Raw genomic sequence first — 24,840 nt, 5'->3', positions numbered from 1 at the left:
AAAACTAAATAAATTGGATTATTGTCTACATTGTTAATAGAATACTAAATTAATTGGATTATTGTGTACATTGTCAATAGAATACTAAATAAATTGGATTATTGTGTACAGTGTCAATCGAAAATTTAATAAATTGCATTATTGAGTACTGTGTCAATGGAAAATTTAATAAATTGGATTATTGAGTACTGTGTCAATGGAAAATTTAATAAATTGGATTATTGAGTACTGTGTCAATGGAAAATTTAATAAATTGCATTATTGTGTACAGTGTCAATCGAAAATTTAATAAATTGCATTATTGAGTACTGTGTCAATGGAAAATTTAATAAATTGGATTATTGAGTACTGTGTCAATGGAAAATTTAATAAATTGGATTATTGAGTACTGTGTCAATGGAAAATTTAATAAATTGGATTATTGAGTACTGTGTCAGTAATACTAATTTAGAAGAAAAAAAAATCATAAGAAAAATCTTAAGGTACATAGTTATAATTAAATTGATACAGTCATTATTTTTGAATTTTTAATCTTAAGGTACATAGTTATAATTAAATTGATATAGTCATTATTTGAATTTTTGATCTTAAGGTACATAGTTATAATTAAATTGATGCAGTCATTATTTGAATTTTTAATCTTAAGGTACATAGTTATAATTAAATTGATGCAGTCGTTATTTGAATTTTTAATCTTAAGGTATATAGTTATAATTAAATTGATGCAGTCATTATTTGAATTTTTGATCTTAAGGTACATAGTTATAATTAAATTGATGCAGTCATTATTTGAATTTTTAATCTTAAGGTACATAGTTTTAATTAAATTGATACAGCCATTATTTGAATTTTTTTTAATGAATACATATCCTGATTTAAAACTTTTCATAGATTAAAACTTTTCATAGAATAATGTTTTTAGACATTGGAAAGGTGGTATGGGTCAAAATTGGCATGAAAAGGTAAATAGGTCAGTAAAATCAGTATATTATAAAGATTACAAGTCATTATTGAATGAGAAATATCTACATAGAATATTACATTTGTATATTCAACTGGACTTTTCATTGTTTAGTCTTCTAACCATTAGCATAATACTGAGGCAGTCTTTTGTTTTAAACTTCTGTTCTAGAAATAATTTACTGTTCTTTTATAATGAACACTCTGTATTTTGTTTTAAATTTAACAGGTTATTAGAGAAAAAGTATGCTGGTGTGCCCATCCATCTTGAGAAAATTTTTAACTTCATTTCATCTCAGTGTCCACAATTTAAATATTTATTAGCTGGACAAAAACCTTTATTTAATGTTGGACTCCATTATATTGCCCTTTTCTGTATGTTTTATTGCATGGTAACCTAAATTACAGAATACAGAATGTAAATGTACTTTGGTTTTCACTTGTAGAGAGGACCGCTTTGGTGGCTTAAGTGGTTAGAGCGTTCACCTTAGATGGGGGAGATCACATCTTTGAACCCCAGCCGAGTCATACCAAAGACTTAAAAAAATGGTTCTAGCAGCTGCCTCTCTTGTTGCTAAGCATTATGAGGTTGGTGATAGGACTGGTTGGCCTGGTGTCAGGATAATGTGATGGGGTGGGGCAGATACTACGTGGCTGTGGCATGATGCCCCAGTGCAAGACATCACTATAAACTGCCAAATTGCAGACATTGTAGTGATATGACTGAAATTTTTTAAAGCTACATTAAAAATCCAAATCTCTCTCTCTCTCTCTCTCTCTCTCTCTCTCCTCACACACACACACATTGTAACCAACCCATCACACGTATTACAGAACGTCTTTCTATTTGGATGTATGCTAATTTGGCACCATTGTCTTTGGGTAACTCTACATATTGAAACTTAGCCAACATGTTACAAAGTTTGTAGGGTTAAGACACTGCCCACACTGGCCATTTTTTGGCACAAGGTCATTATGTTTTGCATCACATCTACCAAATTTGTAACCTGTACTATGCTGGCAAGACTGAATAATTGATCCTGCATGTTTTGAACATTCCCTACCTTGGGCAAACATTTCTTCCTATCATACCAAACATTGGCAGAGCTGGATTACCCTTGAAGCATATGCTTAGGGCACCAGTCCAACATGGGTACCAGAAAAAAAAATTCAAAATAATTATTGATGATAAAATTGAATGAATTATATATGACCATTTCAGTCTGCCTGTATGAGTATTTTGATATGGAATGATGGCAACACTGTTATTTTCCTACCATTTTATCTTTTAATATTGTTTTTTTTATTGTTTTTTTTTGTTGAGTGTTACATTTTGTAGTATGTGAGTGTGTGTGTGGGGAACACCATAATATTTTCAGTGCTTAGGGCCCTGGAAGACATTAATCCAATACTGCATGTTGGTAATATGAGGACATGGGTCAGAGGTCAGAGGACTTGATTGGTTGATGTATATACATCCAGTACTGATATAAAGTGTATACCACAAAAGCTAGTGGAGTAAATAACAGGAGTAATTGTGGTGTAGCCATATTTTTTTCTTACTTCATTTAAAATATGCTGCTGTTTCCCCTAGCATCAGTGAGTGAGGCATGTTGGACTGATTGCAGTACCTTGCAGATCATGTGTAATTCGATTTATTTTGACAATTACTGCATAGGATTTTCTCCATCTTTCCCCTGGCATCAGTGAGGCATGTTGGACTGATTGCATTACCTTGCAGATCATGTGTAATTGGATTTATTTTGACAATTACTGCATAGGATTTTCTCCATCTTTCCCCTGGCATCAGTGAGGCATGTTGGACTGATTGCATTACCTTGCAGATCATGTGTAAATAGATTTATTTTGACAATTACTGCATAGGATTTTCTCCATCTTTCTTTTGTAAATGAAAGCTGCCTTTTCATATTATATCCACAGGGTACATTTCTAACAAGTGAAAGTGAAAGCTAATGACTGTCTTGATAATAGCCCTGCCACCCCTTACCATTACCATATATACTCGCAAGTCAAATTAAACAATATTGACACTGATCTGCCATCCCATAATATATTGACACTGATCTGCCATCCCATAATACATTGACACTGATCTGCCATCCCATAATACATTGACACTGATCTGCCATCACATAATGGATTGACACTGGTCTGCCATCCCGTAATGCATTGACACTGGTCTGCCATCCCGTAATGCACTGACACTGATTTGCCATCCCATAATACATTGACACTGATCTGCCTTCACATAATACATTGACACTGATCTGCCATCACATAATACTGATCTGCCATCACATAATGCATTGACACTGATCTGCCATCACATAATGCATTGACAAATCAGGGTCTACATTTGTTAGTTCAACTTATTACTCCAAACAAACTGCATAGACCCAGGCATATTATACAGTTGTAAATCAGAAGGACTTAATATGATAGGCTTTGGACTTTTGAATTAACATTACTGTATCAGAAGGACTTGTTCTGATAGGGTTGGGACTTTTGAATTAACATTACTGTATCAGAAGGACTTGCTTTGATATGGTTGGGACTTTTGAATTGACATTACTGTATCAGAAGGACTTGCTTTGATATGGTTGGGACTTTTGAATTGACATTACCTTATCAGAAGGACTTGTTTTGATAGGGTTGGGACTTTTGAATTGACATTACTGTATCAGAAGGACTTGTTCTGATAGGCTTTGGACTTTTGAATTGACATTACTGTATCAGAAGAACTTGTTTTGATAGGGTTGGGACTTTTGAATTGACATTACTGTATCAGAAGGACTTGCTTTGATATGGTTGGGACTTTTGAATTGACATTACTGTATCAGAAGGACTTGTTCTGATAGGGTTGGGACTTTTGAATTGACATTACTGTATCAGAAGGACTTGTTTTGATAGGGTTGGGACTTTTGAATTGACATTACTGTATCAGAAGGACTTGTTCTGATAGGCTTTGGACTTTTGAAGTGATATTACTGTATTTGAAGGACTTGCTTTGATATGGTTGGGACTTTTGAATTGACATTACCATATCAGAAGGACTTGTTTTGATAGGGTTGGGACTTATGAATTGACATTACTGTATCAGAAGGAATTGTTCTGATAGGCTTTGGACATTTGAACTGACATTACTGTATCAGAAGGACTTGTTTTGATAGGCTTTGGACTTTTGAAATGACATTACTGTATCAGAAGGACTTGCTTTGATATGGTTGGGACTTTTGAATTGACATTACCATATCAGAAGGACTTGTTTTGATAGGGTTGGGACTTTTGAATTGACATTACTGTATCAGAAGGACTTGTTTTGATAGACTTTGGACTTTTGAAAGCAGCAGTTGCTAATATTGTAGAGAAAATCACAGTCATTTTTAATCATAGTCAGAATTAGACTGGTAAATTTCACAGAAAACTGTAAAGGTAACTCCACTCCTTAATGCAGGGACAAAAGATGACAAACAATTGAAGCTAATTTATGTCCTTCCATATCTCAGAATTAATTTTGAAAAACATGACTCATTATTAACTTTTTTCACTAACCGCAAACTCCTCCATGAAAACCAGTCTAGTGTTAAACAAAAGCTTTCCCATGGTTGTCACATGGCTGTATATTTAGGTAAGTTAGTTGGGAGCATTGTGTTGATTTTCAAAAGCTTTCCCATGGTTGTCACATGGCTGTATGTTTAGGTAAGTTAGTTGGGAGCATTGTGTTGATTTTCAAAAGCTTTCCGATGGTTGTCACTTGGCTGTATGTTTAGGTAAGTTAGCATTGTGTTGATTTTCAAAAGCTTTCCCATGGTTGTCACATGGCTGTATGTTTAGGTAAGTTAGTTGGGAGCATTGTGTTGATTTTCAAAAGCTTTCCCATGGTTGTCACTTGGCTGTATGTTTAGGTAAGTTAGCATTGTGTTGATTTTCAAAAGCTTTCCCATGGTTGTCACATGGCTGTATGTTTAAGTAAGTTAGTTGGGAGCATTGTGTTGATTTTCAAAAGCTTTCCCATGGTTGTCACATGGCTGTATATTTAGGTAAGTTAGTTGGGAGCATTGTGTTGATTTTCAAAAGCTTTCCCATGGTTGTCACATGGCTGTATATTTAGGTAAGTTAGTTGGGAGCATTGTGTTGATTTTCAAAAGCTTTCCCATGGTTGTCACATGGCTGTATGTTTAGGTAAGTTAGTTGGGAGCATTGTGTTGATTTTCAAAAGCTTTCCCATGGTTGTCACATGGCTGTATGTTTAGGTAAGTTAGTTGGGAGCATTGTGTTGATTTTCAAAAGCTTTCCCATGGTTGTCAATGGCTGTATATTTAGGTAAGTTAGTTGGGAGCATTGTGTTGATTTTCAAAAGCTTTCCCATGGTTGTCACATGGCTGTATGTTTAGGTAAGTTAGTTGGGAGCATTGTGTTGATTTTCAAAAGCTTTCCCATGGTTGTTACATGGCTGTATGTTTAGGTAAGTTAGTTGGGAGCATTGTGTTGATTTTCAAAAGCTTTCCCATGGTTGTCAATGGCTGTATATTTAGGTAAGTTAGTTGGGAGCATTGTGTTGATTTTCAAAAGCTTTCCCATGGTTGTCACATGGCTGTATATTTAGGTAAGTTAGTTGGGAGCATTGTGTTGATTTTCAAAAGCTTTCCCATGGTTGTCACATGGCTGTATATTTAGGTAAGTTAGTTGGGAGCATTGTGTTGATTTTCAAAAGCTTTCCCATGGTTGTCACATGGCTGTATGTTTAGGTAAGTTAGTTGGGAGCATTGTGTTGATTTTCAAAAGCTTTCCCATGGTTGTCACATGGCTGTATGTTTAGGTAAGTTAGTTGGGAGCATTGTGTTGATTTTCAAAAGCTTTCCCATGGTTGTTACATGGCTGTATGTTTAGGTAAGTTAGTTGGGAGCATTGTGTTGATTTTCAAAAGCTTTCCCATGGTTGTCAATGGCTGTATATTTAGGTAAGTTAGTTGGGAGCATTGTGTTGATTTTCAAAAGCTTTCCCATGGTTGTCACATGGCTGTATGTTTAGGTAAGTTAGTTGGGAGCATTGTGTTGATTTTCAAAAGCTTTCCCATGGTTGTCAATGGCTGTATATTTAGGTAAGTTAGTTGGGAGCATTGTGTTGATTTTCAAAAGCTTTCCCATGGTTGTCACATGGCTGTATGTTTAGGTAAGTTAGTTGGGAGCATTGTGTTGATTTTCAAAAGCTTTCCGATGGTTGTCACTTGGCTGTATGTTTAGGTAAGTTAGCATTGTGTTGATTTTCAAAAGCTTTCCCATGGTTGTCACATGGCTGTATGTTTAGGTAAGTTAGTTGGGAGCATTGTGTTGATTTTCAAAAGCTTTCCCATGGTTGTCACATGGCTGTATGTTTAGGTAAGTTAGTTGGGAGCATTGTGTTGGTTTTTAGAAAGGGTCTGATCTTTTAGATCATAAACTTCATGTATAAAAACTATATGCCTATCAGTGTTGTGATGTAGATCACAAATTGTTCGCGTCATACTTAAATGACTTATTTCAGAAAATGACTTTAAATGGACATATGTCTGTCACACTTTACTTGGGAAATGCTTGTAAATGCAGAGAAACCAGCAGCAACACAAATCTTTGAACACTGACAATCAAAAACTTTCTCGTTCCAGAACCAAAGAAAAAATTATTTAAAAAACAGTTTTAAGTACTCATGGGTCATTATGTTGAATTACTTCCCAAAGGAGATCAAAGAAAGTTCTTGCATATCAGCTTTTCACCATAAATGTATTAAATAGATGAAATACAAGTCTTAATCAGTACTTAGAAGGCTCCTCCACCTCCTCCAGCTACTTTTTTATATAAATATTTTTATGACTCTATGGTTTTAAACTAAGTAACAGAAAAGGAAACCAACAGTTGTATTAAAATCAACCAAAACAAATTATTTCTCCAAGTGACAAAGTGACAATTTTAGAGGATCTTAACAGTATTATGAATTAAATCCCATATAATTCTGAAAGTTCTATCACAATTCTAAAAGTTCAGACTTTTCTGAATGAATTCCAATAGTGAATGTGCTGATGTACTGATTGACTTGAATAGGTTGATGTACCCACAGTTGTGATGTATGGCAATGATATAATCCAGAATGTCTTTGAATGAATTCACAATAATCTCCAAATAGTGTTTTAGTCCAAAATGTCAGTGAACATTTCATAGTTTTAATGAATAATTTTGTATACATGATTCTCTCAAATTATATATGAACACAACTGAAATGATTGTCTTTATGATTATTATTATTATTATTATTATTACTAGGAACTATGTATTTGTGACTGAAGGCGTATAAAAAACAGATCTACTGTTTTCTCTGCTTTAATTTCCACAAATCTTTGATAGCAGTAAATTAAAAAATGGGAATACTACAGTTTTTAAAATAGGGGAGTTTCTGAAAACTGGAACATTAAAAAAATATTTAGTATTCAAAAATATATAGAGTACTATGTTTGTAGTACCCATAAACAGTTCATGATTAAATAACCATATATTGTTTAGCCTTGTTAACCAGATGCAAACTGATCCCATTAAAATGTTTAGATTAACCTCTGTCCAATTAGCAAGTTTAACTTCATGATATATTTTTTGTGTACAAATAAATATATAACTATTGATATTTGCAAATAAATAGACATTATTATTATTGACATTGTCATTTAGAACTGATAAATCATTCCATTCTGATGTCATATTTAATACATTAAACCCTAGTGACGAGTTAACGTGGTAGGAGGTAGTAGCCTACTACCAAGCTCTGTAGCATCATGGTCATGCATGATACACTAAAGTGGGTGGTATTATAGAAAGGTAGACAGATGTAGCTCTACAATGATACCATAAAATCTGGAATTTCTAATTGCACTACAAAATACAGTGGGAAAAACCTCATCTTTTGGACCTGATCTTTTTCTACCCAAATTTCGCCAGTGGTCGGAATCCAATTTTGTGTCTAGATTTTAGAATTTTTGGTCTCAGATCTTGGGCGAACATGGAATGAAATGCAAACAGACAGATGAACCTTTGCAAAAATTAGGATAAGATGGGGATTTGGAATAAAGAGTGGTCTTGATACAAAAATAATGCCTCTGTTAAGGAGAAGAAAAAAAGAAGAAAAAAAAAGAACTCCACCATTTATCCCTCTGTTCATGCATGAGCCAAATAGCCAATGATAAACAATGTTTCTAAGACAACTAGGCAGTATGTTATTGAAAGATCACCTGGGATTTGGTGTTTTCGTACCTATTCAGAGATAGCTTCCAAATTTGTTTCCTACTCGAATTTCAGGCAAAAATGACAAAAACCTCCAGGGGTTGTGTTAAGCAATGGTCCGAAAAATGTACATAGTATAAATGAGATTGTGATGTGTTGTGAAATATAAATTATTTTATGCCTTACACTTTTTTAAAACTTAAAACTCAAATTTCAGATATCAATTTTGACAATTGAAGGATATTTTTGTCAAAAAAATGTAGCACGTTACAAGAAAAATCAAACTTAGGAAAATCCTAGCAACACTATGATCCTATTTTCATACATGGAGCTGATGTGACTTAATGGTTCATAGTTTTAATTAATGAATAATTTTGTATAAATGATTCTCTCAAATTATATCTGAACACAACTGAAATGATTGTCTTTATGATTATTATTATTATTATTATTACTAGGAACTATGTATTTGTGACTGAAGGTGTATAAGAAACAGATCTACTGTTTTCTTTGCTTTAATTTTCAAGAATCTTTGATAGCAATAAATAAAGAAAATGTGAATACTACAATTTTTAAAATAGGGGAGTTTCTGAAAACTGGAACAATAAAAAAAGTTTAGTGTTCAAAAATATTTAGAGTACTATGTTTGTAGTACCCATAAACAGTTCATGATTAAATAACCATATATTGTTTAGCCTTGTTAACCAGATGCAAACTGATCCCATTAAAATGTTTAGATTAACCTGTGTATCCATTTAAAAAGTTTAACTTCATGATATATTTTTTGTATACAAATAAATATTTAACTATTGATATTTACAAATAAATAGACATTATTATTATTGGCATTGTCATCTAGAACTGATAAATCATTCCATTCTGATGCCGTATTTAAGCAGTGGTCAGAAAAATGTACATAGTATAAATGAGATTGTAATGTGTTGTGAAATAAAAATTATTTTATGCTTTACACTTTTTTTTAACATAAAACTAAAAATTCAGATATCAGTTTTGATAGTTGAAGGATATTTTTGTCCAGAAAATGTAGCATGCTACAGGAAAAAGCAAACTTAGGAAAATCCTAGCAACACTATGATTCTATTTTCATACATGGAACTGATGTGAGTTAATGGTTCACATGCCAGACTCCCAATAGATAGGGTGCAAGGTTCGGATCCTGCTGTACCATTGGATCAGCCTGTGTCAGATGCTGTGTCATGCTTTGGTTTTCCAACAGTTTCACAAGGACCATTGCACATTGTCCCTTATTCAGGAAACTTTTTTTTAGCACTAAATAGTCTACTTGTTTTGCTGCCCCATAAAATCATCAAACCAAACAAAACCAAATGTTCCCATACTGCATTGTAAGAAAAAAGAAATATGTTTCCAGTGGGTTGACCATCCTTTTTTTTCATTTTCAACCCTAGCAATTTTTTCCCTCATGGGGTAAAGAAGAAACAATTTAAAAAAATATTTTTACCCCCCCACCCCCACCCAAGCAGCAGGGAAGTTCTACAGACCAGACGTTCCAGACCAAATAAAGCCTCCTACGAGAACTTTCTCCGTAGAAGCCTCAGATTTCAAAAATAAAGCTTCCTACGAAAATTAATTTGCGTAAATTCACTCCCGACTGCAATTTTTTGTGTGCAAAATCGATGATTCCGGACAAGGAAAAAGAGGGGGGGGGGGAATTTATTCTGGTGTCGACGAAGTTTGCAAGGTTTGGCTGCTAATCCTAATTTTACCTCGCATTAAAACAATATAGTTGAAAATAATATGAGTCCGAAAGCTAGTACAGTTGGAGAGCCTCATTCTGCCAGATTAGCGCGAGAGCAATTAGCGGCATTAAAGAAGCTTATCCCGACAAAACAATTATTCAAGAGAAATGTTCGTGGTTACGAAGATGTACAACATGGAATTGCCGAGGAATCATCGAAATGGTTGAGTCCAGTCACTGGAGCAATCGAGCAGGTTGTATTTGGCGACGAAAAAGATCCAGATACGAAGAAAAGGGGAATTTTTCCTATGTTGAAAGGTATTGAGGAACAATCACGAACATTACCCGAGCGATTAGCAATAGCAGCAGCAGCACAAGGGCGACAACCTGCAATTACTTATAAAATAGGTAGTAAAGGAAAACCGGGAGGAAAACCGGGAGTAAAAAAAGGGAAATTTAATATCGATGATTTAAGAGAAAATTTTACCGATGAGGGATGGAATATAATATCACAGCCGTTATCTACGATATATAGTTTAGATCAATTTGGTCAACTTGTGGAAGATATGTTTAGTATTCGAAATGAATATTTGACTGATATAGGAAGAGGAAGATATCGAAGTCGTAATATTTGGTTTAGTACGTTATATAGAGTTTATGCGGGAAAAACACAGGCGAGTGAAAGGGATCCATCTTTTAGGAGGTTTTTAACAGCAGCAGACGATAGATATAATTATAATAAACAAATGGCGGAAGAAAGAAAACAGCAAGAGAAAGAAAGAAAAGAACAGGAAAAGAAAGAAAAAACTAAAACACGAGGAAAAAAGGTAATACCACAGGAAGATATTCAACCACAGGAAGGAGATATTCAACCACAGGAATTAGGAGCTAGACCAAAAGAAAGAAAATCGAAAAAGAAAAAAGATCAGAGTGACCCGGAACCAATAGTTGTGTCCGAATATAAATCATCACCGGCTAGTAGTTCGTTTAAAATTGATCCTAATATATCAGCGGATAATTATTTGGATAAAAACAAGTTGTATTTAATCAAGAACGATCAATCAAGGATTATGATGGCTGCGGACGATTCTTCGGACAATAAAAGATTCTTTTTGCGAAAAGATATTGATGTTGATAAAATTAAATTACTTGATTGGTATGCGATGATTTATTTTGGTAGTTTAGGAAAACCAATAAGATATTCTGATGAAGATTTTGCGAAATTTTCATCGGATGTTGGTAATTACAGAATAGCGTTATCAGAGGGGAAAGCAAGAGCATCAATTTCAACACCTATAAAGGATATTCCTGCATCAATATACTCCTACTTCTATCCATCACCAGATATTTCTACTTTATTACAACCTCTCCCTCCTCGCCCCACTTCCCTTTCATTACTTTCAGGTGAGGAAAGTTCGCCACCTAAAAGTAAGGGTTCGCCACCTAAAAGTAAAAGTTCATCACCTAAAAGTAAGGGTTCGTCACCCAAAAGTGATAGTCCTGAATCATTCTCCCTTGATCTTCGCCATCCTCCTCTCTCTCCTACATTATATCCAAGGAGTCCTCCTACAACGCGTCCCCTTTGGGCCGGCTCCCCACCTCCAGAACCAACATCGACAAACTGGAAACCACAGGAACTTTCACCCAAAGAAAAATGGAATGTTCCGAGAGATGAGCACCCTGCTGCTAGAAGCCGCGATCCTCAACAATTACCGTATTCGCCAATGACGTCGCCACCGACGTCGTCAGGGACATCACCAGGGTCATCTTCAACGCCGTCAGACGAAATATTCCGCGTAACGCCATTGCAATCTCCAGAACCAAAAACAGGAAGCGGATATACCGTTTGCCCTGACAGTGTTGTCAACGATGTATCTCGCCTCGAGGTATTAATCGGAGGAAAACGAGCCGGAAATAACTCCCGTGAAGTAATTAACGAGGCTTCAGATATTTGTCAGCGATTATTCCGCGGTGGCATCATTAATTCTCACATTTACAAGGAACTTGTCGATGAGCTCATCGATTAAAACAACACAATTGAAATAACATGATTGTTCACAAACATCAGCGCAGACCCAAACAGGTCCGCATAGTAAACTCTAGATTGCCCGTGTACAAATATATCCACGGCAATGGATTCGGTGATATCATTGGAAGTCTCGTTACGCGAGTAATACCTAAAATCGGACCCACAATCAAGCAATTCGCGTCAAAAGCAATAGGAAAAATCGGCGAGACTGCCATTTCTGGTATCGGTAATTTGGCCAGCAAGGGTTTCAATGCTGTCAAAAGTAAAATATTAAATTTAGTGCGCAAAAAACAACCCGTCAAATTACCCATCACCAGAGAAATGCCACCCGAAGTCAGTAAAGCCATAAACGACGCAGCAAATAAAAAAATAAATGATCTCGCAAAGGAAGTAGCTAAGACAAATATAGCGCAGGAAGTTGCTAAGACAAATCTCGCAAATGAAGTTGCTAATACAAGTTTTATTTCAGGCAGTGGTCTTCGTTTTAGATGATATTCTTAATAATAAATGTTCGCACAAGTGTCAAATGAAGTGTTCGACATGGACGAGCCTGTAGGTAGGGATACATCCGTGCGAGATTTCCAGTATTTCTCGTACGATGCAGTTGACCCAAATACAAATAATCGCTTGGAAATTCAAGTCCACGATACAACAAGATATTTTCTTCCATCTGAGGCATATATCGAGGTTGTTGGGAGAATTGTGAAAAACGATGATACCGCCTATGCCGATGATTTTGCTGTTGGGTTTGTCAACAACGGCATCATGGCATTATTCAAGAGCGCCACTTACATGATCGACGGAAGAGAGATCGAATCAATTACGGACAACGTTGATATAGCAACGACGATTATAGGCCTAGCGAGATACTCGGATGATTTTACCAGGTCAGCCGGTCCTAGTATGATGTTCGCCAAAGATAACTCCGATGCCCCTGAGCATTCCCCGTATGATATCGGCAGACCGGTAACCGTCGCTGGCGCTCCCGCTGATATTCGTTCAGTGATGATCACCCCCAATAACAATTACAATCTTGGATTTGCCACGAGAAGAGCTATGCTAAAGGGAGTTGAACGAAGATTTTCCTGCGCAATTCCGCTATCTCACATTTTTGGATTTTGCAGGCATTTCAGAAAAGTTATTTACGGAGCAAAACACACGATAACTTTCGTTCGAGACGCCGCTGGCAGTGACAAAGCCATCTGGCGAGATCCTGGTGATGCAGGCAAGGTAATCCTAACTAAATTTACCTTGTGGATGCCAGCGATAACCCCATCAATACTCGAAGAAGAAAAATTATTATCATTCATGAATCAAGGCGGAAAATCCGTCATGTCCTGGTTGACAACGATGACCGACTCCTGCGATGTTAATATCAACGGAATATTTACCTGGCGAATTGCGTCACAACAAGGTGTTTCGGCACCTAGACACATCTTTGTTGCTCTTCAAGACGCAAACAGATATAATCAAAATCGCAGTCACATGATATTTGATAATTTCGATGCAACAAACGTTTCACTAAGGATAAACGGCCAGCAAGAGCCATCGGAGGAAATAGCCATCGATTTTGACAACTATTCGACTGCTCGCGCGTATCATCGATTGCTAAGTTTCATGGGACGCGATCAAAATATCGATACCGGATTGCAAATATCACAGCTAGATTTTAATATTCGCTATCCTATCTATTACTTTTCCCTGGAGCATCTCGATTTGGTAAAACAATCCGTTGTCGATATCCATTTCAAAGCTAGAATTAACACAGCCGGAGCAGCAAGAGCCATCGCGGTTATTCTCAGCGATAGAACAATGATCTTGGAAGGCATTAGCGGCAGAATGAGAGTCATCGATGCTCCTGTCGAGAATATGTGATAAATTCCAAATTTAGATTAAGCGATTATTAATATGCCATACGAACACGTCAGTGTAACTCTGACCCCCGGTCAGATAAAAAAGCTCCAAACAGCGATATCAAAGCGATGTGGTATGAAATTAACACTGAAAAACGATCAGATTCACGGTGGGCCTAACAAACTGTCGCTAACTAGAGGTCAACGTGAACGATTTACCAAGGCCAAATCAGCAAATTCTGGCGTTCATGTGAGCCTTTCCATAGGCGCCATCAGAGACATGGTCAAAACAGGCGGATTTCTTCCTTTTCTTCCCCTGATAAAAATGGCCCTTCCGATTATTGGAAAGACATTAGGATTAGGCGCGCTCTCGGGCATAGGTTCCAAATTAGGAGAAAAAGTGGTGGGAGGACGATACGGTAAAAAAAAGGGGAACGGCCTTTATCTAAGACGCCCCCCATACGGATCCGGCCTAAGATTAGCACGGCCTATTCAAATTTAGATTTACTTAGCGAAGCAAGGAAAAAAAAAATAAAATTTTTCAGAGGCGTATTTATGCGAGATCAACTACCAGAAAAACCAAACCCTACCGAGACGGGAATAATAAATCTCGATAAAAATACCGGCCCTGGCACGCACTGGGTTGCCTACGCGATTAATCCTCGCGAAGTTATTTACTTTGATTCGTATGGATTAGCACCGCCAAATGAATTTATCAACTATGTGTCTTCGCTGAAACTTCCGGTTTGGTATTCGACACTTCCAACGCAGACATTAGCGGATCCGCCAATATGCGGCCCTGAATCAATTAACGTCCTCGATGCAATTTCAAAATCATCCGGTCCGTATCACAAAATTGTATTTGAATACGCCGTAGATAAATATCATGGTTGATATTTACGGTAGATTTATCTACAGGAAGGAAAAGGCAGAAGTGACTGACGTCGATCTATCAAAGTTCGCAACCAAGAGCGATATTAACAATCTTCTATCGCTGTCAGAGGTGGACCCTGGCGAAGTTGCTGTTTTTCAAAATACCGAAGGGCGATTACACACCAGCAACGTGAAAATAACTGATATAATCAAGCGAGACGAATACCGCGATCATATCAGTCAGTTTACTCGCCAATCGGAGATGGTATTAAAATCTATTGCTGATATTACCGATATTATCGCGGTATTACCACTAAAGGCCAATATCGCGGATGTGGAAAAATCCGACAAAGAGCTATCAGCGGCGATGCTTCTAAAGGCTGATAAAGCATTACACGACGATCTTCAGGACAGAGTGACAAAAAGATTTACCAAGCTAACTAACGATCTTAAAAAACTAGATGATACATCAAAAAATCTCAGTAAAAAACTCGACGAGGATATAAAAAAATTCATCGATACCTCTTCAACTACACATAACGACCTCAACGAGAAAACAAAGAAAATAAACGAAGAAATCACCCAAATCAACAGAGAGATTGAATCGGCACGTGCATTAATATTTCAAAAAGCTGATAGAACATCACATAACGACCTCAGCGAGAAAGTAAAATCCATCAACGAGGAAATTACCAAAATAAATACCGCGATGGGTCAGAAAATCGATAGAACATCACATAATGATCTTACCGAGAAAACAAAGAAAATAAACGAAGATATCGCCCAAACCAACAAAGATATTGAATCGGCACGCGCATTAATATTTCAAAAAGCTGATAGAACATCACATAACGATCTCAGCGAGAAAGTAAAATCCATCAACGAGGAAATCGCCCAAATCAACAAAGATATTGAATCGGCACGTGCATTAATATTTCAAAAAACCGATAAAACATCACATAACGATCTCAGCGAGAAAACAAGAAAAATCGACGAGGATATTACTAAAATTAACGATGATATTAACGCGGTACGCCAAATCGTAAACGAAAAAGTCGATAAAACATCACACGATGATCTCCACGAGAAAACAAAAAAAATCAGTGAAGATGTTACTAAAATATCCGAGGAAACCTCCGCGGTACGAGAATTAGCAAATAAAAAAGTCGATAAAACATCACATAACGATCTCAGCGAGAAAACAAGAAAAATCGACGAGGATATTACTAAAATTAACGATGATATTAACGCGGTACGCCAAATCGTAAACGAAAAAGTCGACGGATTCGTTTACCTCGGTGAAATATCAAAATTGAGCTCGGATATTATCAATATGACTAAAAAAATTAGCGATATTAACAGAGAAATATCATCGTTGGATATCCCAAGATTGAAGAAATTATATGTGACAAATAAATTGATAGACAGAATTATACGATACAATCTAACATTTGTGTTATCCATAAATGATGTTGTCTGGACACCCGATAATAACACATTTAACTTTACCGCGCCAATTGCTGGCACATATCGAGCATATATTATCTCCGATATAAAATTTAAGGTACAACCGGAACAGAATAATAAAATTTATGAAATCTGCCCTGGATTTTTTATTATTATTTCGTTAAGTGAATATAACACAATAACATTCACGCTAGAACCGCCAGACAGAGCAACATTCACGCCAGGAACCAGCATGGGAGTGGTGTATTATTCTGTAATTTTCGAATTTTTATCCGAAAGTACACCATATTATCCGTAATTGTTATCATAAGATACTAATAAATGACCGCATCTGACTACCGTTACAATCAAGCGCGATCATGGCAGGATTCGATAAAAAAACTACTAGACGAATATCAAACAAAAATAAAAAAATACCAGCGTAGATTAGTTATCATTGACGTCGCCGTGTACGCAGTATCCGCGGTAGTCGCTGGTGCGGGAATAATTTTATCCGCGGTAACAACAATCGCGCCAATCGCAGCAACGATAATAATCTCGTCAACAACGACAATCGCAGGTGTTCTCAATATCGTAGCGAAAAAGATATCCTCGTGCACGAGTGAGAAATTATCGTTGTACAAGAATAAACTATCCAAGGTCAACGACGCGTATTCGAGATTATCATCGCTGCTTTCGGAGAGTCTCAACGATGGTGTTATCTCCGATCCAGAATTTTCGGCAATGATCAGTATTTACTCGGAGATTGAACAAATGAATATTAATAATGTCCGAGCTAGCCCAGATCGTGACAAACACGACACCGCCGACAACAACACTAATATCGTTAAGCTCAACCAAACCTGAATTTAGCATCAATTTTCCAACACCAATCAGCGTCAAAGAAATTGCGTTAACACAATTGCGTGTCTACAATAGTTGGCCTAATGTTAGATCGAAATCATTTGGCAGATTATCATCAAATAATTCGCTTGTTTTTGCCAACAAAAACAAACCCGATGGAACACCTGATTGGATCGTCGTTGGCATACCAACAGGCAGTTACGAAATTGATCAGCTGGATAAGGAATTTACCACCAGAATATCAAATATAACCGGCGATGCTACTCCGGGAATAAAAATATCTGCGCACGAACCAACACTATCATCGATGATAGAAGTGAAATCGCCGTACATGGTAGATATTTACCAATCATCGATTAGGACCATATTAGGTTGGCCTGAAATCGCACCTCTAGCAAAACCCAAAAAATCAGATTTTATTATTCCAGGTTGGTACGAGGAAGCTCCTCCAGAACTACCGGAACCAAAAAAAGAAGATTTTACCACCGACGAAGGATGGTATGGAGATATCAAACACAAACCTCTGATCGATAGCGCCATCAACCTCATGAATAACCACAAAATTAACCTGGTAATATTCGCTTTTACTTTTATTAACGAAAGAATTCTCTCGTGGTTGCCTCTTCCTAAAATTCCCCCCGGTGTGAAAATCTTCGACGCTACCCACATTTACAGGATAATAGCCCCCATAGATGGTATCTTGGTAAGAAGAACCCTCGACGAATTTATTCAAGAACATACAATACAATTAAATTTATTGCGGGAATCCTTTCATGAATGCATCTTAAATAAATCAGGCTCATGTAGCGAAATTATCAAACGCGTGAAAATTTTAAATCAACTCGCGAATGATGTTGAATATTATCATGGAATGTTTATTCAGGCGATAGTCGACGATATATCAATTGCCGATTATGTTCTTCCTATTAGCAAATTCGAGTTGATCAGAAATTCAGGAGAAAAACAAAAATTCATGAGAGTATTTGGATTAACCGAGGAAACGCTACCAAATTTCAAATTTCCCGATTATGATGTTGATAAAATGAGAAAATCTGTTACTGATACCATCGATGATTTATTTCCGAAGTTACATGCCGCGTGGACTAAAAAAATACAATCAGAATCGATTCTCAAACACGATAATGATCCCGCCGGGCAAGGTCGGCGTATCTCGCCAGGTATCGTTAATATAACGGAAGTTATCGCGATTTATCTTCACGCGGATGTTGTCGAAGGCAGCTACAATGTTGATTCGTCAGAGTCAAATCAAGCGCAGCAGGGTTTTATCTTGTATTCGTTTTCACCTAGCGCCTCTCCTGGTTATTTGATAATAAAGGAGCCGGTGAATCCATTTTACCTGCGATGTCATAATCGATTGTTGTCAAGGATAAATTTCAAACTGACGGATCAGAAAGGAAATTTGCTTGATATCCGAGGGGAAACTGTTAGTATCAATCTGCTGGTGAAATCGTAAATCCATCCGCCATGGAAAACAGGCCAAAAAAAATAAATAAAAACCGGGGAAATTTTCAAAATTAGTAAAAATTTTTAAGTTTTGTTTTTTTTTGTGGAATTTCTTCAGGAAGATATTTCCTTGGCCTTGCTCTCATCGACAAGCTTTTTCAACTGTCTGATGCGTGAACTTGTAATTTTTTTTGACTCATATGCTTCTGATAAAATCAATCTAGCTTTTTCAACCAGCGTCGATAATTTAACAAAATCCTCAATTTGATCATCGCTGACTGTTGCAAGCGATTGATACATCGCGATTTGGATCTTTTTTATTAATTTGTATTCGGATGGTAGCGTGTATTTGTATTCGAGTTTTCCTTGAATGATTGTTTCGAATTCGGATCGGATTTTACTCGTGTCCAACTCTGATGGAAGATTTATTTTTTTCTTCAGGTCATCGATGGCTTCGATGATGTTATTTATATTTTCTTCGTCCATTATATAATCTGTAATATTCAATTATTCTTCGTCGCTTTCCGAATCGAATATTATTGGTATATAAGAAAATTCGATCCACTCATCAAATTTGTAGGAAAATGCTGTGCTAGTTATTCCCTTTGCCACTCGTTGCACCGATGCTGGATTAATATTATAATATTTTGCAGCGGCGCTCATTGATTCGAATATCATCTCCTCGCACGTTTCCTGATTTATCGATTTGACGGCCTTGGCATATTTCGGATGTTTGCCGGTATTGCCATATATACAATTTTCACTCGGAGTTATCGCTCGAAGGTTAGATAATTTGTTATTAAGTTTATCTCCGTCGATATGGTCAATGACCAAATTATTCTTGATGAGTCCATGGAAACACTCGAATATAAATCTGTGAGAAAGATAATTTATACCTCTTCTCCCACTATTACTGAAGTTACATATCAAATAACCAGAATTGCAAATATTACCAACATTTTTCTTTGTTTTGATGTTTCTGACAATACCATCTGATGATGACTCGTATCCCTTGATCGTAGGATGAGATCTAAACTCGTGTGTGATTTTCATTGCAGGAATCGTTGATTTCATTTCCATTATATAATAATTATCTGTCTAAATCATAATTTGCCTTGAATCGATTAATGTAATCCTCTTCGCATGTTATCACCAAGGAAGATTTCTTTTTGTAATATCTGAGCAATTCCCGATAATTCTTTCCTCCGCAGGATAAACACAATCGAGTCTTTCCTCGAGTGCCAACTTGACAAACTAAGCACCGCTGTGGTCCTTTACTGCCTCGTCGAATCGCATATATGTGAGCGCCACAATAATCGCCTCTGCAGGATTTGTCGCATGATTTTGTTGATCCGATTGGTATCCATTTGCACTGCATATTATAATTTAAATATTTGTCTAAAATATAATAATGGATGCATTTGATCTTGATGAGGCAGAATATATCATTCCTGAGGTTGATCGTGCCAAAAAAGAATTTTTCGATGATGGGGGGATTCATGTTTGGTCGACATGGAAAACTAACGCTGTTGATGCTACGATGAATCTGGAACGGGCCAAGAAGATAATCGAGCACATAAAATTCGAACACAAGGAAGAGCGATTTATCTTTGGGATAAAATTCATCGCACAAATGCCTGACGACACTTGGATTATTCGCGATAAACGAGATCCAATACGTGGCGGTAAGAAAAACGTCGTTCTTGATAAAAATTCGAAGCCAGGATTATTATTGGGAATCGATGGTCCTTATTATGCTAGGGCATATCCATCTAGCGCTGTTGTTTATGGAATTTATCGGCTGAATAATAACCCGGACATGAAAAATCTACCCGCGATGAAAGAATCTCCGATGATAAATTGCGTGGCTGAGCGCGTTATCGAGCACATGAAAAATGCTCGTCACGGATCTGGCCTGACTCAGTTGAGGTTGGATAAAATTAATTCATGGGCAAAGACGGTTGTTGATGGCGCGTCGATTGACGATGTTGCTGTGTTGAGCAAGAAACTTAAATTTCCTATCACGGTGAAAACACTATCGGGAGAAATATTATATTCGTCGCCATATAGATCTCGAGGAGTACCAATCGAGATTGTTGATCATAATTCACATGCGTGGTCGCAGTCGGTAATGATATTCCCGCGAGATCGGGTTGTTAAATTTTATCCCGTGGAAGGCGCAAAAGACAATTCCGATGCCATGTTTCGATATATCAAAATATTAGCCGCATCTGATCCGATATCGGTTTGGTTATTCTCGAGCGAAGAAAGGTATGATCAGTTTATCTTGCCACGCGGAGATATTTACCGTGATGAAAAATTGCATGAATCTATGAAAAATATCGCGGTGAAATATTCGTCAAATCCCAATCAGTTATTAACGAACTGCTTTACTGTTCCATCTGTTGCTGCTCACGCTGCCAGAGAGAGAAATTCGTGGAAACCTACAAGGAACGAATACCTCGCTGATATTCAACTTAGTTGTATCGAGTACGGCCATGGCGGATTATGGAATACCAAGTATTATTTCGAAGACATGATATCCGTTGATATGAGCGCGTGCTATCCTGGAAGTTTCCTTGGATATGGCGATTGTGCGGATTATTTTGCTAAATTTGGCCATCCCACCAGCGAGATGACAAGAGTGGCAATTAACGGACCGTTGCCTGATTTTGTCATGACCGGATTCGCTTATGTAACTTCATTCGAGCTTGCTGAAAATTTACATAAAATTTGTTATATTTGGTTTGGTCGGCATTTATCGCAGCGTCGTTGGGTCCCTATAGTGTTGTTGAGGTATATGCTGGATTCATCAATGTTAGTATCGTTGACGGTGAGCGAGGCGATTATATTGTATAGAAAACAAACTGAAGTGTGGTTGCCGACGGATTGTGAAAACGCGAAAGATATCGGAAGAAAAATAATTGGCAAATTTACTCAAGGAGGATCCGTTGATCATAAACACCGACACGCTAGGTTGTTTATCAACGATGCCGAAATGGACTTTATTATAGCCGATACGGTATTGCGTGGAATATTCTGCAACAGAGAAAATATTATCATTGACGGAGAAAAATTGGGTACCGTAATTAGCTATCTCGATGGAGAATCAGCGCAGTATACGCATTTGAGATCATCGATGCTCGCTTATGTGAGTATAAATTTACTGTCGATGATAAATAAATTTTCTGATATCGCGGTAAGGGTCGCAACGGACTCGTTTTATATCGATAAGAAATACCAGTATAGGCTGGATAATTTAATCGCCGATGGTTCTTGGGGAACTTGGAGGATAAAAAACGAGGATATTCTAGATTACTGTGAGGACGCCGATGTCGAAGATTGCGATAAATTTCATCGAGATAAATACGAGGAAATATCGACGGCTGCATCCGTATTTGACCCAATTTCACGTAACAAATTCGTTTACCTAAATGGTCCTGGTGGTAGCGGTAAAACAACGAGAGCGATAAATTTATTTGCGAAATCTGATATGATCGTGTTGACTCCAACTCACAGATTAGCGCGAGAAATAAAGCAACGCGGCGTTGATTCTTGTACTTATCACAGTTATTTCAAATACAGCGGTGGATTATGGGATTCGGCTCGTATGGGAAATAAATATATCAACAGGATCATAATATTTGATGAAATTTGCACAGTAAATTTAGTTGTATTAAAATCGTTCCTAACCTGGCTGGAGGAGAAAAATACAGCCGTGATAATGTGCGGCGATCATGGCCAACCTGATCCGATTGATGGTGAATCTCCTCACGAATGGCTCAGGAACTTTGTTGACTATTATGAGGAAATCGACGCTGATTATAGATCCGATGATATTTTACTGACTGAATTTAAGAAAATAATTCGATTACAACCGAATAAAATTCAATGCGATGTGATGAGAAGAATAATTGACGAGACTCCGATGGATATTTTTCTTAATTTGTGGCGTCCCGATCATTTGATCGTTGCTAGCAGAAAAATTGTTCGCGATGTTATTCAGGAAATGTTATTCAAGTTGCATTGCGAGAAATTTCCAACATTGCAGGTGCCGTTATGTTACAGGCCCTCTGATACCAGAAAACAAAATATCAGTGTTACTTTACCCTGCGGAGAGGAAAAGATCTTGGTACTGAACGATATTATTCTCGTTGATATTAATCTTGTCAATGACGCGATAAACGCAGAAAGATCACCATGGAAACTAGGCTACGCAACAACGATACATTCATCGCAGGGATTAACCGTGGATGGCCAAGTTTGGATCATCGATGATAGAATTTCCTGGTCAAATTTAGTTTATTTAGCCGTGTCGAGAGTAAGAAAATTATCTCAGTTAGGTAGAATTCGGTTTCACATTAATGACGCTGGCGGTAATTGAGTATCTTTCGGTATTATTTGTAATTCCTCCTTGGTAAATCCGCGTTGTGGCGCTAGTGAATCTAGGAAATAAATTGCCGGTCTTCCCGATGATCTTGTTACGGCTGATATTTTGTGTGTTGTTACGCTCCAATTTGGATCAGTTGCTCTTTTTCTTCCTCCTTCAGCCTCGCCTTCTTTATATAAATACCTGACCGTGACGCTACCTAGCACAGGTGGAATAGTAGAATCTCGCTTTAGGGGTATATTCGATTTTGTAATTGCAATTGCGGGTTTCATTGCTATTGTTCTCGTTGTCTCGTTATTTAGTGCGTTAATCACATGAGGCAACCTCGATACCCAATCATGAGATCGATTATCCTGAATAAATTCACGCGCGTACTGGTATCCGAATAATCTTTCTGCAAGAGTTTTATTGAATCTCTCAACGATAGCTTGATTGTGATGAACACCTACAATACCGCGACGGATTTTAACATTATTCTTTTTCATCAATGAAGTAACCGCGCCAAGAAATTCTCGACCCGGATCAACCTGGAGAAGCTTCGGCCATGTTAATGGAGATCGTGAATAAATTTCGCTAAACGCCTTAGCGATCTCCGTTGCTGTTTTATTCGATAACGGCTCCGCTTCCTTGTATCTGCTTGCGATATCAACAACCGTTAACACGTATTTATATGTGACTCCGTCGACGGTATCGTAAGGAAGAAACATTAAATCAGCCTGATGGACTTCATTAGGGACGCTGACAGAGAAACTCGCATATGATATTTTCTTAGGTGGAGGAAGATAAATTTGCCAGACTGCCTGTTTCGATAGCCACGATTTAGCAACGGATTGTTTTACTTTTGCTGCCTTGGCGAGTTTGGCTATTGCTGATTTTCCTCGCCAGAATCCTCGCGGAGAATAATATATCTGCTCCATTATTATTTACCAGCACCGAATACTAATTTACCTTTCATTGCGCCTTTTATCAACCAAGTTGCCAATTTCTCTTTGAAACTTTTGTCAGGAATCGCGTCTATTGCATGAATTAGCCTAATATCAGCGAGATGTCTTTGTTGTAAATCTCCGCTGCGATACGCAAGATCGTGATAGTAGCACGCGTTATCGATGGCGTTTACTGGATCTTCACCGGGATTTGGTTGATTATTATCGTTGAGTCTTATATCAAGCCTCGTGCCGGGTCCGCAGTAATTGTATCCTGGCAGATGTTTTTCTCCGGGATATTTTGCCCAAGGCAGCCCAGGTAGATTTTTCATGGAGGCGGTAATGTCTCCTCCGGTTCTTCTATTTTTTTTTTTACAAATCTGAACTTGCGTGTCTTACAAACTTCGCATTCTCCTGCAATTGCGTTCCTGTTATTGCGTGTGACAATTTCGATTGGATTTATCGTAGCTGTGTGAGTGCGACACTTAACACAATATAGATCCATGTATTTTAGTAACATGAATGTAATTGATTTTTAGGCCACGAAGCGACGCGAGCAAGCGAAACACAACGCGGCGTTACCAAATTCGATAAGGATGATAATTATTGGCCCGTCTGGTTCTGGAAAGACGCAATTGTTGCTAAATTTGATAATGCGATGGCTAAAATGGGACAAATTGTATTTGGTTGCGCCATCCGTTGATGATCAGCGATGTTATCAGGTACTAAAAGAATTTAGCGACAATACCGACGAAGGCACGATAGAATTCATCACAGACATCAATGATACCCCATCCGTGGAAAATTTAGATGGTGATGTTAATAATCTTGTTGTTTTCGATGATGTTATGCTGGACAAGCAAACTAATCCGGCTAGGATATTCTCGCGTGGCCGACACAAGAACACCGATGTTATTTATGTGACGCAGCGACATACGCAAATTCCAAAAGTAATTAGGGACAATTGTAACATCTTATCAGTTTTCAATGGCGTTGATACTCACACGCTGAGAAATATTCATCAGACTTGGTGCAACGGCGATATGGACATAAACA

General features: G+C 37.3%; 1 protein-coding gene across 2 annotated transcripts in view; it reads left to right on the top strand.

The window, feature by feature from the left end:
* Positions 1–24,840, top strand: part of LOC149802465 (cAMP-dependent protein kinase regulatory subunit-like) — a 255,972-nt gene that overhangs the window by 126,762 nt on the left and 104,370 nt on the right. The window lies entirely within an intron of this gene.

The sequence above is a fragment of the Sinohyriopsis cumingii genome, chromosome 3, assembly GCF_028554795.1.
Source record: "Sinohyriopsis cumingii isolate HCF-2022 chromosome 3, ASM2855479v2, whole genome shotgun sequence".
Lineage (NCBI taxonomy): Eukaryota > Metazoa > Mollusca > Bivalvia > Unionida > Unionidae > Sinohyriopsis > Sinohyriopsis cumingii.
The sequence above is the reverse complement of the archived record's forward strand: the minus strand, read 5'-3'. Positions and strand labels throughout refer to the sequence as shown.